Raw genomic sequence first — 12,318 nt, forward strand, 5'->3', positions numbered from 1 at the left:
TTTCTGGGCTCTCCTACGTTCTGGGCGCCTGCCCGCTGCCCTCCTGAACCGAGGGCATGGCCCAGAGCGGGCGTCCAGCCACTCCAGTCCCTGGTGTCCAGGACCAAGGCTGAGAAGGAAGGGCCTTTCCCGCTTGTAAGAGGGTCACACCCTGGTACCGACAGTTCGCCCGGGGCCGGGCAGTGGGGCCGCGCGGCCAGGGTCCCCGCGCGCGGGGCGGCCGCGTGGGTCAAGGTCCGGGGCGGGCGGCTGGTCCCTGCGGGGCGGGCCGGGTGCGCTCCCCGCGCCGGGCACCAGGCGTCGCCTCCGCTCCTCGCTGCGCCGGCCCCCCCGCCCCCGCCGCGGAGCCCGAGCCAGCGGCGCGGAGGAGGCGGCGGCGGCCGCGGGGACCCGGCCCCACAAATCTCCTGCTCGGCGGCGGCGGCGCAGGCGGCGCCCGGACCCCGCGGCCTCCGCGCGTCCCCACGAGCCTCCTGCGCGCCCGGCGGGGACGGCGGGGACGGCGGGGCGCCCCGGAGGGCGGCGGGTGGGCGCCCCGGGAGATGCGGAGTCGCCGCGGCGGCGGCGGCGGGATCGGCGCGAGCGCCCCGGCTCCCGGGAGGTGAGTGCGCGCGCGAGGGTTCGCGGACCGGCCCCCCCCCCCCCCCCCCCCGCGAGCCCCTGCGGATGGCCGTGCTCCCGGGGCGGCCTGAGCAGGCCAGGGACACCCCGCCTCGGCCGACGCCGCGGGAAGGAGGGGCCGCACCCGGGTGCCGGGTCCCTGAGCCGGGTCGCTGCCGGCCCGGGAGCGTGCCCGGTGCCGGCGTCTGGGGGAGCGAGCGACCCCCGCCATCGGGCCCCCCGAGGTGGGGGTACCCCCCCTCGTCCCCCGCCAGCCCAACTTGGCGACCAGGTAGGCAGCTCTCTTGGGCTCCCTCTGGGTAAACGGATCAGCAGAGCGAGTGTGCCTGCGGGTGGCGATGGCGACAGGGCGACGTGTGTGAAGGCAGGCGAGACCCAGAGGGGGTGCGGGCGCGTGTGTTGGGGGCTGCAGCACGCAGGGGTCAGACCCGAGCCTTCGGAGAAAGTGACTCCGAGTTGCAGCAACTCCGCGAGCTGCGTGGGCTGCTGTCCGGGCGCCCCTGGCCTTCCCAGGGAGGGCGGGGGAGTGGGGTGCGCTGTGGGGCTTCAGAGATGCGGCAGGGAGTGCTGGGGCAAGTGAACACTCCCCTCTGGCCCAGACTGGCCCACGGTGTCCCCGGGGTGACCTGTCAGAGCTCCTGCGCCGGAGCGCAGCACAAAGCCAAGCCTGCCAGCTCCCCGGGACCATCTGGGAAGGGCTGGACAGCCCCTCGGATGGAGAGGCAGAGCCAAGCCCGGAGTGATTGTGCTGGACTTGACCTAAATTCCTTCCTGGCTTGGCAAGCCTTTCTAGAAAGGTGAAACAATTATACTTGCAGAATTATGCCATTGATCTCTGATGAGGACCACTCTACCAGAGTTCCCACCCAGGAAACTCCAGGAAAGAGGATTGCGGCTCAGTTGTGCTCTAGAGCGGAAGGTGGTGGGTTGGGATGACAACCAGCAAAGGCTGGTCACGTGTTTCAGAAGTTCCTGTGCCCCTGTCCAGCCAGCTCCTGACCCCGGGTGCCCCTTGACCTGGGGTGCTTGGAGGGCTTTGTGTCCCAAAGGTCAGTGAAATCCTGATTCTGCAAAATAAAGACCTATGCCTATTTCAGCTGTGGGTGGGGTGGGCTGGGGGGTGAAGGGAGGGCTGAGCCTTTGCAGAACCAGAGCTCTCAGTCGAAGGAGGGTGCAAAGGGGTGGCTGTGGGTGTCCTGACCGCCGCGGTCACTCAGCCTTTGTGGCATGGGGCAGCACTCTGTGTGCAAAGAGCGTTGGAGGTCCAGGCTTTCTGAGGATAGCCTCGAAGCCTTCGGGGAGCAAAAGGCCAGGTGGTGACATGAGACAGGCCCTTCCCAGATGTGGCACTGCCTCTGACCATGACCTCTGGCCTTTGTTCACTGGTGGCAGCGATGCTCGTGAACCAACCACTGCCCACCACCCACCCTGGAAACTTTCCACGTGTCAGCAAGAGCTAAGATCTAGATTTGTTTCTATAGAAGGCGGGTCGTTGGCTGAATCCAGATGGTTTTAGATATAAAACCGTAGCCACTCAGCGCCCCCAGCCACGTAGGTGGTCGGCACTGAATGAGGAAGTCCCGTGACTGTCACTGAGAGGCCTCTTGTGGAGGCGCAGAGGGTGTGAAGCTGCTGGCAGGCCCGCAGCCCTGCACGGGGCGACTTCTCAGCTCTGTGGAGGGGCCTCCCCTGGCCGGTGCCCCTCGGAAGCCAGCAGATGCCTTCTGGAGCTCCATGTCCTCATGCTTTACCCCTCCCATCCATCCGTGGGGGAGTGTGTGTGTGCAAATCGTCCACCCGGAGAGGGGCTGCAGTGGCCGTGGGGTGGGGGCCCAGGGTCCATCAGAGAGGGTGTGTTGAAGGCAGATGCGTGAGGAGTTGACCACAGTTGAGGGCTGGTTAGTCGTGGAGCTGGAACATGGATATGGGTCTCCTCTACACTACACTTTTCTCTCCGGCGGCATCACCCCAGGCCAAGCTGCTCGCTTTTAACAGGTCAGAAGCGCGTCCTGCCCTAGGCCTGTCCTCTGTGAGTCCCAGGCTCAGGCGCCCACTTGGCATTTCTTCTGGGATGGCAAATGCCCCCAACTCAGCATGTTCCATCCCACCTGTGACCTCTCACCCAGCCCAACACCACCTAATGTTTCCTTTATCCTTCTAATCTCACCAGCCTCCATCCTGCTGTGGAAAAGACGGGCTGGATTGTTATTTCCCCGAGGAAAATGCTGTGTTCTCAGCACCCAGCCAGGCACCTGACAGGAGGCTCTGGTAACTCATCAGTGGACAAATCGAAACATTTGTAGGAACTGGTCTGAGAATGTAGAGGCCTTTGTGTGTTTTTAGGGGATGTTTGTTGTGGTTGATAGGCAGCCACCCCCTTTTTTTTTAAACATTGATGGAGAGAGAAGAGACACCTGCCTAGGGACCACACAGCCAGTCCTTCTAGAGATGCTGAACATACTTGCTAAAATGACTGTCTGACCTGGAACAAAGCAACCTCAGATGACCTCCCCAGGAGGCAAGTTGCAGAGCAGTCGGGACACCATGGAAGTAACTTTCCATTTCTTTATTTGACACGTTTTTTCCATTTATAATGTTTGAGTTACCCTGATAGAGGTTCTGCTGTTAAAACAGGAACAAATATATCCATTAAGATAAAGACTGGCCTTCTTAATATTTGATGATCACTAGGAAAAAACTGCATATTCCAAGCATGCTGCCTTCTAGTGAACCCATGGGTCCATGCTCCCTGAAGGCAGCCCCAGGCTTCCTAGATCCTCTATGGTGGAGCCTGCTCAGCCTCCTAACCTGAATCTCCTTCCCCCTTATCTCCATCTTTGGGACTCCTACCCATACCTCAAGGCCCACTCCAAATGCCTGGGTCTCCACAAAGCCTTCCTAACCCCTCTACCTAAGGTCATTAGTGTTTGCAGAATCCACACTAACGGATACATAACATACCCTTTGTATGCCATCTGAAGTGCTCGTTCAAGTCAATGCAGTGCGATATGCCAGTTAACTTTATTTTTTTCATGATAATTTGAACAAGGATGTAAGATCTGTGTGATTTGGTATTCTAATCTCATAACATGAACTGTGCGCCTTGAACCAATCCGTTCTTTAACACACATCGTTGACTCTTGAGTGTTAGAGGGATCTGGGAGGCAGAGATGCAGTCTTTTATGTGCATTAGCCTTCATCCACAGGCTGGATTAAACCAGGCTGTGTGCAAGATGCAAGCCAGCCAAATCCGGGGTCAAGAAGCAGTATGGTCTAGAACTAGGGTGGCCCCAGAGTCAAGAGAAGGGCTTCTTTATTCTAGGAAATAAAGGCTGTGAAGCCACGGACTTCCCCCCAAACCCTCAGAACTTCACACTTCTTGTCTCCAGAGAGAGACGTGTGGGCACTGGGCCATCTCTGAGCCCCTCCTAACCCCAGGGTGCTGGCTGATTTCACCCTGTTCACTTGGTCCAGGTGGTGCAGCTTCCCCCACATCCCCCCCATCCCCGGACCCCGTCCACAGCTGGGCTGCCTCCCTCTGCTGGGTCACCACAGGGGCCACGTGTCTGTCTGCTCTGGGTGCCGGGCCTACACAGAGTATGATTAGGCTCATGGGCACTTTTAGCGTGCTGTTAGTTTTACGTGCTGACCCCAGACACACCAGAAGGCTCCTCTGCAGAGCTAACTTCTCACTGTTGCACGTCACTTACATTTTTCTCTGATAGTAGAGTGCTGGATGACCTTCTGGATGGATGGGGTGTTAGATCAGCTGCAACAGAGGTAAAGGGGTTTTGGTGAATTTCACAGATGGCGGGCGCACAGTTGTAGGGGAGCGTCTGCGGGGTTCAGGCTAGGAGAGCCCTCGTTTGGGGATTACCACACTGGCTTCCTTTGCTTCTCTCCGTCTGGCTGCTGTTCCCCAAACCTCGTCCATCAAGGGCCACCCCACCCAGGTGTTCGAACCCAGGAGTTTTGATGTGGTTCGCAGCCTCTTTGAACTCACACAGCTCCCGGCTCAGAGCCAGAAATGCGAGCCTGATGTCTTTCTTTCAACTCCTCAGACACTTCAAAGGAGTTGTCGAAGCTTATGAAATTAAAAAAAAAAATTTTTTTAACATTATCTTTCAGAAAAGCAGCATATCCTTTTATATTGATCTCCAGAAAATAAGAACCAAGTAAATACATTTTTTCAATGTGTGTTTTAAAATATGTTTCAAGTACAATCAAGAATCCCACTTAACACATCATTGACCGTAAGCATTAGCTTCTGCAAAAATCCGTCAATGATGTGTTAGTGTAGCCGGTGAATGTAACCTGGACGAGATAACCCAAAAGGGGGCAACGTTTTCTTTCCCCCTGAAACAAATATGAACTCCATTTGAGGACAGAAGGGGAAAAATTATCCTTGGTTAGAGAATTCCATGGACAGAGGAACCTGGCAGGCTACAGTCCTTGGGGTCATGCAAAGAGCTGGACATGACTGAGCAACTAACATTTTCACTTTCGCTTTTCATGTGCTAAAATCCTGAAGCATTTTGGACAAGCCTTTGCTGTTACGTTTATTGGGTGGGGAGTGAGGAATTGATGGGAAAGCTAGTCTGGACCCTGGGGCTGGGCTCCAGCAGCAGTAAGTGTGACGTGGGAGAGGGGCTCGTGCCGGAATGAGTGTTGAGCGTCCCCCCTTCCCCGGCAGCTGCATGGCTGCATCATCCTCCCCAGGGATGAAGGATGCTCGCCAGGTGCCCGGAGCTTCCAGAATAGCCCAGCTTCCACGGGAAGTGGACAGACCCCAGAGTGCACCAGGAGAGGAGGCTTTGTGCTGAGGTCTCTCCCCTGATCGCAGTCATTTCACTCTGTCTGAGAACCAGCAGTGAATCTAAGCCCCGGGCTCCGCTCGTCACTGGGAGGCACCCAGCCCAGGGCTCAGAGCACAGACTGGACCAGAGGGACGGGGTCAAGGCTGGGCTCTGGGCGCTGAGGTTAGGGGTGAGTGACTTCACATGCCTCCCGGTGCGGTCCTCCCTGTTTGTAGGCGTGATGGGCGTACACGTCCCCAATGTGGGGACGTCCCCACAATCGCACGTCCCCAACAGAGCTGTCGTGTGGAAGGGTTGCCGTCACCTGAGCGAGCTTGCCAGCCGGTGATGGCACAGCCTCATGTCCAGGCTCAAGATGACCTGAGCTCTGATCTCTGCTCGGACGCATCTGCTTTGTCCTCAGAGCAAGTCATGCCACGTCCACTGTCTAAGACGCAGGCATCATTTTTGGCTATTAATGTCCTGAGATCTATTTGGTCATTTCCAGCCAAACATTAGTCACCGATACTTGCACTCGAGGGCCAAGAAGTTCCATGTTTCTTCTCAGCCGGGATTTGTGAAAGTCCTGTCGCCTAGCTGCTTGGTTACAATGTGTTGTTCTGAGGGACCTTAGGACTCAGCCTTTTTATTTTGTCCCTCACCCCAAAGGGCCTTGGTGTTTGTCAGGCAGTGTCCCTGGCCTGGGGCTCCCACAGGTCGGCTAGGCCGAGTTCAGTTGGCTTGCAGCAGACTTGGCCCTGACTGTTTGGTCAACGTGCATGAGGGCCCTGGGAGTTGGGGGGCTCAGAGTCTGGTCAGTGCTGGCTCCTGGGCCGGCAGGCCCCCCGTTAAACTGTGGGAGCCCCGGCCTCGCTTTCTGCTCCTGTTTCACAGGCTGGCCTCGAAGAGGGGCACCCACTTCCGTGACTTGATGTCACGGGCCATCCTCCGCCGCTCACTCACTCCCCCGCCCCACCTCACTCACTAGTCTGTCTGGATGCTTGTCATGTAATAAAGCTTTTCTTTTGTCGTTTGAAATATGGCTCAGGAGGGGCTCTGAGGATACAAGGGGTCAGTTTTTCTTACAATTTTCCCAGGGCTGGCCTGCTCATAGCCATTTTATACTAATGCGCTTGGTACAAAGCGGAGACAGAGAGACTCAGATACTGAGCTTTTATCTTCCAGTCGTTGTCATCTAAGGAGGCCTCCAAACTCCCTTTCAGTCCGGAATGGGAGCCCTGGATCTAGGTACCTGTAGGCAGGAATTAAATTCCAGAGTGTAGTCTCAGATGGTTTCAGAGAGCAAAAGGGTGACCTGTCACTCCTTTTAAGCATGGGGCTACCAGTTAGACCACACTCACTGAACCACAGAAGGAGAAACTCTCTCACAATTCCAGGGGCACAGGGGTGGGGAATCAGTGTGAATTAACCAGAAGCCAGAATATGTGTGTCCTTATATGACATTCAAGGGTTTGCAGTAATTCAGTTTGGGCTCCGAAACTGTTGCCTAAAGGCACTTGCTTTAATGACTACTAGATACCTAAGTGCTCTTCCAAGGAGATTGAAATATTTTAACTTCTTAACCATGTACAAATAAACCCATCTTAGTTGGCTAATCAAAAGAAACTCTCCTTTGCAACCATGTTATTTCAAAGCTTCTCAAAACCTGCCTGTCACTAGTAAAATCATTCCTTGTAGACACTTTTCTTCAGGAGGTGGTTTTCCTGGCTCTGAAAGTGGCCTTAGTTTTATAAACAGCTGAACATTTAAGTCCTGGACATAAAAATGCTTTGAAACAGTCACCCTGTCCTTCAAGTTCAAGTGCAGTTGGCTCAGCACCCTCTCCTTCTGAGCTTTTGGCAGCACTTTATTAAGTGCATCAGTAATTCAATAAATTACTCTTCAGCCGTGTTGCGAGCATCAGCTAAAGCTCAGTCATGTATTGGAGATGGTATCAGTCTGCTCATTTAAATTCCTTGGAGCAAAGTCCTGATTTTGGCTCAACATAATATAAAGAGGCAAGAGCCAGAAATTTAAAAATTTTGCACAGAATTGTGCCAAGCGAGGCCTATTCTTAGCCAGCCAACAATATTCTTTCAAAGGGTCTTCCTTGGTTTTCATCGAATGTGGGTAGTATGGGGAAGCAGCCTGTAAGGTGGTATGGAAGGGACGATGGGGATTTAAGCATTTGTTGAGTATTGGTGGTGTACTCAAATCGGGCTTAACCCTGGCGTTATGAAGCGGTCACGGCCCCTGTCCTGGGGGTTCCCTCCAGTCCAGCGGTCCCCAAACTTTTTGGCACCAGGTTTCATGGAAGACAGTTTTTCCGTTAAGTGGGAAGTGGGGAATGGTTTGGGGATGATTCAAGGGCATTACATTTACTGTGCACTTTATTTCTCTAATTATTACATCAGCTCCACCTCAGATCATCAGCCATTAGATCCTGGAGGTTGGAGTCCCCTGCCCTACACCCATAGGAGGGCAAAATTGGTCGTTTCCAGGGCATATATAATGTAAATGTGGATGCAGAGGTGGAGCAGAGTTGCCACCACGGGCCTGGAAGAGCTTCGCCAGCGAGCTGGCGTCATGTTCAAGAATGTTTCCTTGGCGGCCAACAGGCCTAGAACATTCCAGACAGACTTCCCTGTGCTTGCCTGGCGGTGAGAAGTGGCATGACCTCTCTGGGAACGGCGGGTGACTCAGGGGACCTGGAACCCAGGAATGAGGAGGCTGGAACCAAACAGATGGAAGAGCTTGGCCTTCTCCAGACCCTTATCAGCATCTGGGCTCTGTCTGATATGGAATCTAAACTATGCCACAAGTGAACTGATCCATGAAACAGAATCAGACATAGGGAACAGACTGGTGGTTTCTCAGGGAGAAGGGGGTTGAGGGGGAGACAGGTAGGAGTTTGGGGTTCTCAGATGCAAAGTATTATTTATAGGATGGATAATCACCAAAGTCCTACTGCACAGCACAGAGAACCGTATTCAATAGCCTGTGATAAATCATAATGGAAAAGAAAAACTCCATAAAGAAGTAACTGAAAGACAACACCAATTCTGCCCTTTTTGTTTTAGGTTTTATCTGTCTGAGATGGTTGGGGACCCACGTGATCCCCTCGTTTAGAGCCTGAGGGTGATGCCTGCCCCCCGGGGAGCATCCTAAGACTTGCTGCGGTCACGATGCCCGTTCCCAGGACCACGTCCCGACTCGGACTGAGCCTCCTTCTCATGTTCTCATGAGAGAAGGGGCAGGCTGACCCCTCACCTCCCTCCTGTATCTGACCCCCTGGTCACGCTTTGGGGTCTCGGGAAATGGAGGCCCCTCATCTACTTCCATCACTTGAAAGCCCAGCCTATCTGTCTGTTTCCACAGGAGGCGAACGTGCCAGCCCCCAGCAGAGCCTGGAGGAGAGGGACTCCCGCCTCACTCCCAGGCCTGCCTCTTCTGTCTGCCTGGCCTGAGTCTCACCGGCCCGGCCCTCTGGGTGTGGTTTCTGCCCGGCCAGCTGCATCCACGCGGTATTTCAGAAGGCGGTCAGCCACGCGGGTGCTTCTGGTGCCTGGCATGCTTTTGTTTAGCAAATGATTTATTATTTGTTGTATTAAAATGCACATCCTGAATGAATGGGCAGTGCCGGGCAGAAATCAATGACATCAATCCTAGTTACTTTACTGTGCAGAGGATTTTCTTTCTTTTTCGTTTTTTTGTTTGTTTCAATATGGCAATGATCTGTAAGTTCCGTACAGAGATGGCACTTTTCTTTCGTGACCGGTATTTTGGAGGCTGGTGCAGCCAAACTCGATGGGCTATGTTGTGTTTGTGTGCAGGCCCACCAGGTGGGGAGTGTGGCCGTGCTTCCCGTGGTGACTTCTGAGCTGATGGCCTGAACGACAGAGTGGGAATGGCTGGGCTGTGTGCGTGTCATTGTTGCTTAATTGATGGCAGCAGTGTGCATGGAGACCCGTGGAGTGACTGGTGTCTGGTCATCTGAGGCTCACCCCCTGTCACCTCTGATACGAGACATTGGTTAGGCTCCCGTGAGACGACTCCCTGGGTCCCCCTGGAAGCGGGCAGCCCCGGAGCCTGAGCGGGCTGTGCCTTCTGCAATGAACTCCTTGCAGCCTCCACTCCGAGTCTGGTTGAGGGTCCGCTGCACTCCCCGCCCCCAGCCAGGGTGTCTGTCCCCAGGATGCTGGTGGGCGGGCCACCGCCCTGTGGTCACCACCCTCTCCAGAAGGGGGGTCCTGGTGGTGGGGCACAGAAAACAACTTCCATGATCGATGTGGCTGTGGCCTCCAGGGCCATCTATGGGAGGGTCTGCTAGAGAGTCTGGACCTCAGGGTGGAGCTCCCCCTTTCTTCCACCCAACCCCACCCTCCGCCCGGACTTCTGGGGGCCCCAGTGCAGAGGAAAGTGTGATGTCGCCCCACAGGCTGGGAGAGACAGGCTCCATATGGTCAGGGATCTTGGAGTGTCAGAGACGGGAACACAGTTCATCTCACGAGGGGCCTCACCTACTTACGTAACTGAAGGTTGGGAAAGAGCAGGATCCTGTGGTTCAGCATCGCCGTCAACATCCCACCCCTTCCTCCTTCTCAGGACAGGCTCTTCCTCCAGTGTCTCTAGCAGTCTCCTATCCATCCTCCCCACAGGAGAGAGCCGCCCGCCCCCCCTCCTCCCCCCACCCACCTAAGCAGGAGGCTGTGGACTCCGGAGTGAGTCTCCTTGGCTCTGATGCACCAGGCCTCAGTCGCTCACTGTGCCCAAAGCTTGGAGTGTGGCCAGGGTTCGCCCTATTCTGATTGTCCAGGCTGGGGCCCTGTGTCCTGCCAGGGGTCGGGGGTGGAGCAGCTCCCCTCAAACCACTGTACCCTTCAGGGGAAAGTGGCTGGGGCCTTCAGGGGAAGGGAAGAGGGTGGACCACTCAAGAAGAGGATGGGAGGACCCCTGGGCCTGCCCAGGAATGGCGTTAGAATTAATAGGTGGACTTGTGCTCCGTCTTGGGCTGGGGGAGACAAAGAAGAGTTCTGAGGAAGGGAAGCGCTGATGATGTGTGTGTGTTGGGGGCGGTTAATGAGGGGTGGGCAGGGGGCAGGAGAGTCTCTGGGTGGTCTTCTCCAGTGAGGACATGCCTCTGAGTCACAGGGCAGGTCCCAGAGTCCCCTGCGTATCGTGAGGTCAGGAGCTGCATTTCTTACAAAGCTCCCCAGGAAATCCCAACCTGTGGCCGGGTAGAAAAAGTCAGGGGCTTTTTTCAGGGGCCCAGGAATGAGGTCAGGACTTTCCATGGGTGGAAAGTGGGCAGTGGGTGGCACCGCAGCTGCCTGGGCAGGTGGAGGAGGCACCAGTGCCTTGCAGGGCTAACAGTGGGGTTGAGGTGGTACCTGGTACCTGTGGCTCATAGGACCAAAATGGAACCATCATGGGGAGGGGACCCGTCCTGAGTGCTGCCCTGAGGGCAACTGGAATCTTCAGGAATCTCCTTTGTTTGCATTCTGCTCCCCTTTCAGTCCTGCTCCAGCCACTTCCATCCTAAATGAGAGTTCTTGGATAGACTGACCCATGATGAGGTGTTGGGGATGCACTGGGGGCCAGTTTTAAGTGTTGCTTTTTAAAAGATGACAGTTTTGGAATGAGGAGGACTAAACCAAGTAAACATTGGAGGGTTGGTTCCTGACAGTGTGAGGGGATGGTGGTGGTGATAGTGATGATGATGGTGGTGGTGATGATGGTGATGATCGTGGTGGTGATGATGATGGTGATGATGGTGTTGATGATGGTGATGGTTGTGGTGGTGACTGTGGTGATGATGGTGGTGATGGTGATGGTGATGATGGTGGTGATGGTGATGATGGTGGTGATTGTGGTGGTGATGGTGGTGATGAGGGTGGTGATGGTGATGATGGTGGTGATGGTGGTGGTGATGGTGATGATGGTGATGATGGTGGTGATGGTGGTGGTGATGGTGGTGGTGATGATGGTGATGGTGATGGTGGTGATGGTGGTGGTGGTGATGGTGGTGATGGTGATGATGATGATGGTGGTGGTGATGGTGGTGATGATGATGGTGGTGGTGATGGTGGTGATGATGATGGTGGTGATGGTGGTGATGATGGTGATGATGGTGGTGATGGTGATGATGATGGTGATGATGGTGATGGTGGTGATGGTGGTGGTGGTGATGGTGGTGATGATGGTGGTGATGGTGGTGATGGTGGTGATGATGGTGATGATGGTGGTGGTGATGATGATGATGGTGGTGATGATGGTGATGATGATGATGATGGTGATGATGGTGGTGATTGTGGTGGTGATGATGGTGATGGTGATGGTGGTGATGGTGATGGTGGTGGTGATGGTGGTGATGATGGTGGTGATTGTGGTGGTGATGATGGTGATGGTGGTGATGGTGGTGGTGATGGTGGTGATGATGGTGGTGATGGTGGTGATGATGGTGATGGTGATGATGATGATGGTGGTGGTGATGGTGATGATGATGATGATGATGGTGATGATGGTGGTGATTGTGGTGGTGATGATGGTGATGGTGGTGATGATGGTGGTGATGGTGGTGGTGATGGCTGGCAGTGGGGGTGTTCCTTCCCACAGCCGTAAGCCCCAGGAGACTCATAGCCCTGTATGTACATCCATCCACTCATCCGTTCAGTAAACATGAACAGGAGACCTACTGGGTGCTGGGGCCCCAGTGCTGAATAAAATGTATGGATCCTGCCCTTGCAGCCTTTACCTGGGGCCCGGGCTTCCATGTCTGTCTATCTGTCTGCCCCCAGGATTCCCCTCAGAGGCCAGTGGCACAGCTCAGCCTCGTTCGGGGGACCGTGTGTGGCAAGGGGACCGCCCTGAGGTCCTGGAGTCACCCCTGTGGGACCGAGAG

At 55.2% G+C, this 12,318-nt stretch overlaps 1 protein-coding gene across 1 annotated transcript in view; it reads left to right on the top strand.

The window, feature by feature from the left end:
* Positions 1-527: 527 nt before the first annotated feature.
* PTPRE (protein tyrosine phosphatase receptor type E) overlaps positions 528-12,318 on the top strand; it is a 183,148-nt gene continuing 171,357 nt past the window's right edge. Inside the window, exon 1 of the mRNA XM_061162914.1 lies at positions 528-601. The gene's annotated coding sequence lies outside the window, so the exon portion shown is untranslated. The remainder of the gene's footprint in view (positions 602-12,318) is intronic.

Source organism: Dama dama, chromosome 15 (assembly GCF_033118175.1).
Source record: "Dama dama isolate Ldn47 chromosome 15, ASM3311817v1, whole genome shotgun sequence".
In the NCBI taxonomy this organism is placed as follows: Eukaryota; Metazoa; Chordata; class Mammalia; order Artiodactyla; family Cervidae; genus Dama; species Dama dama.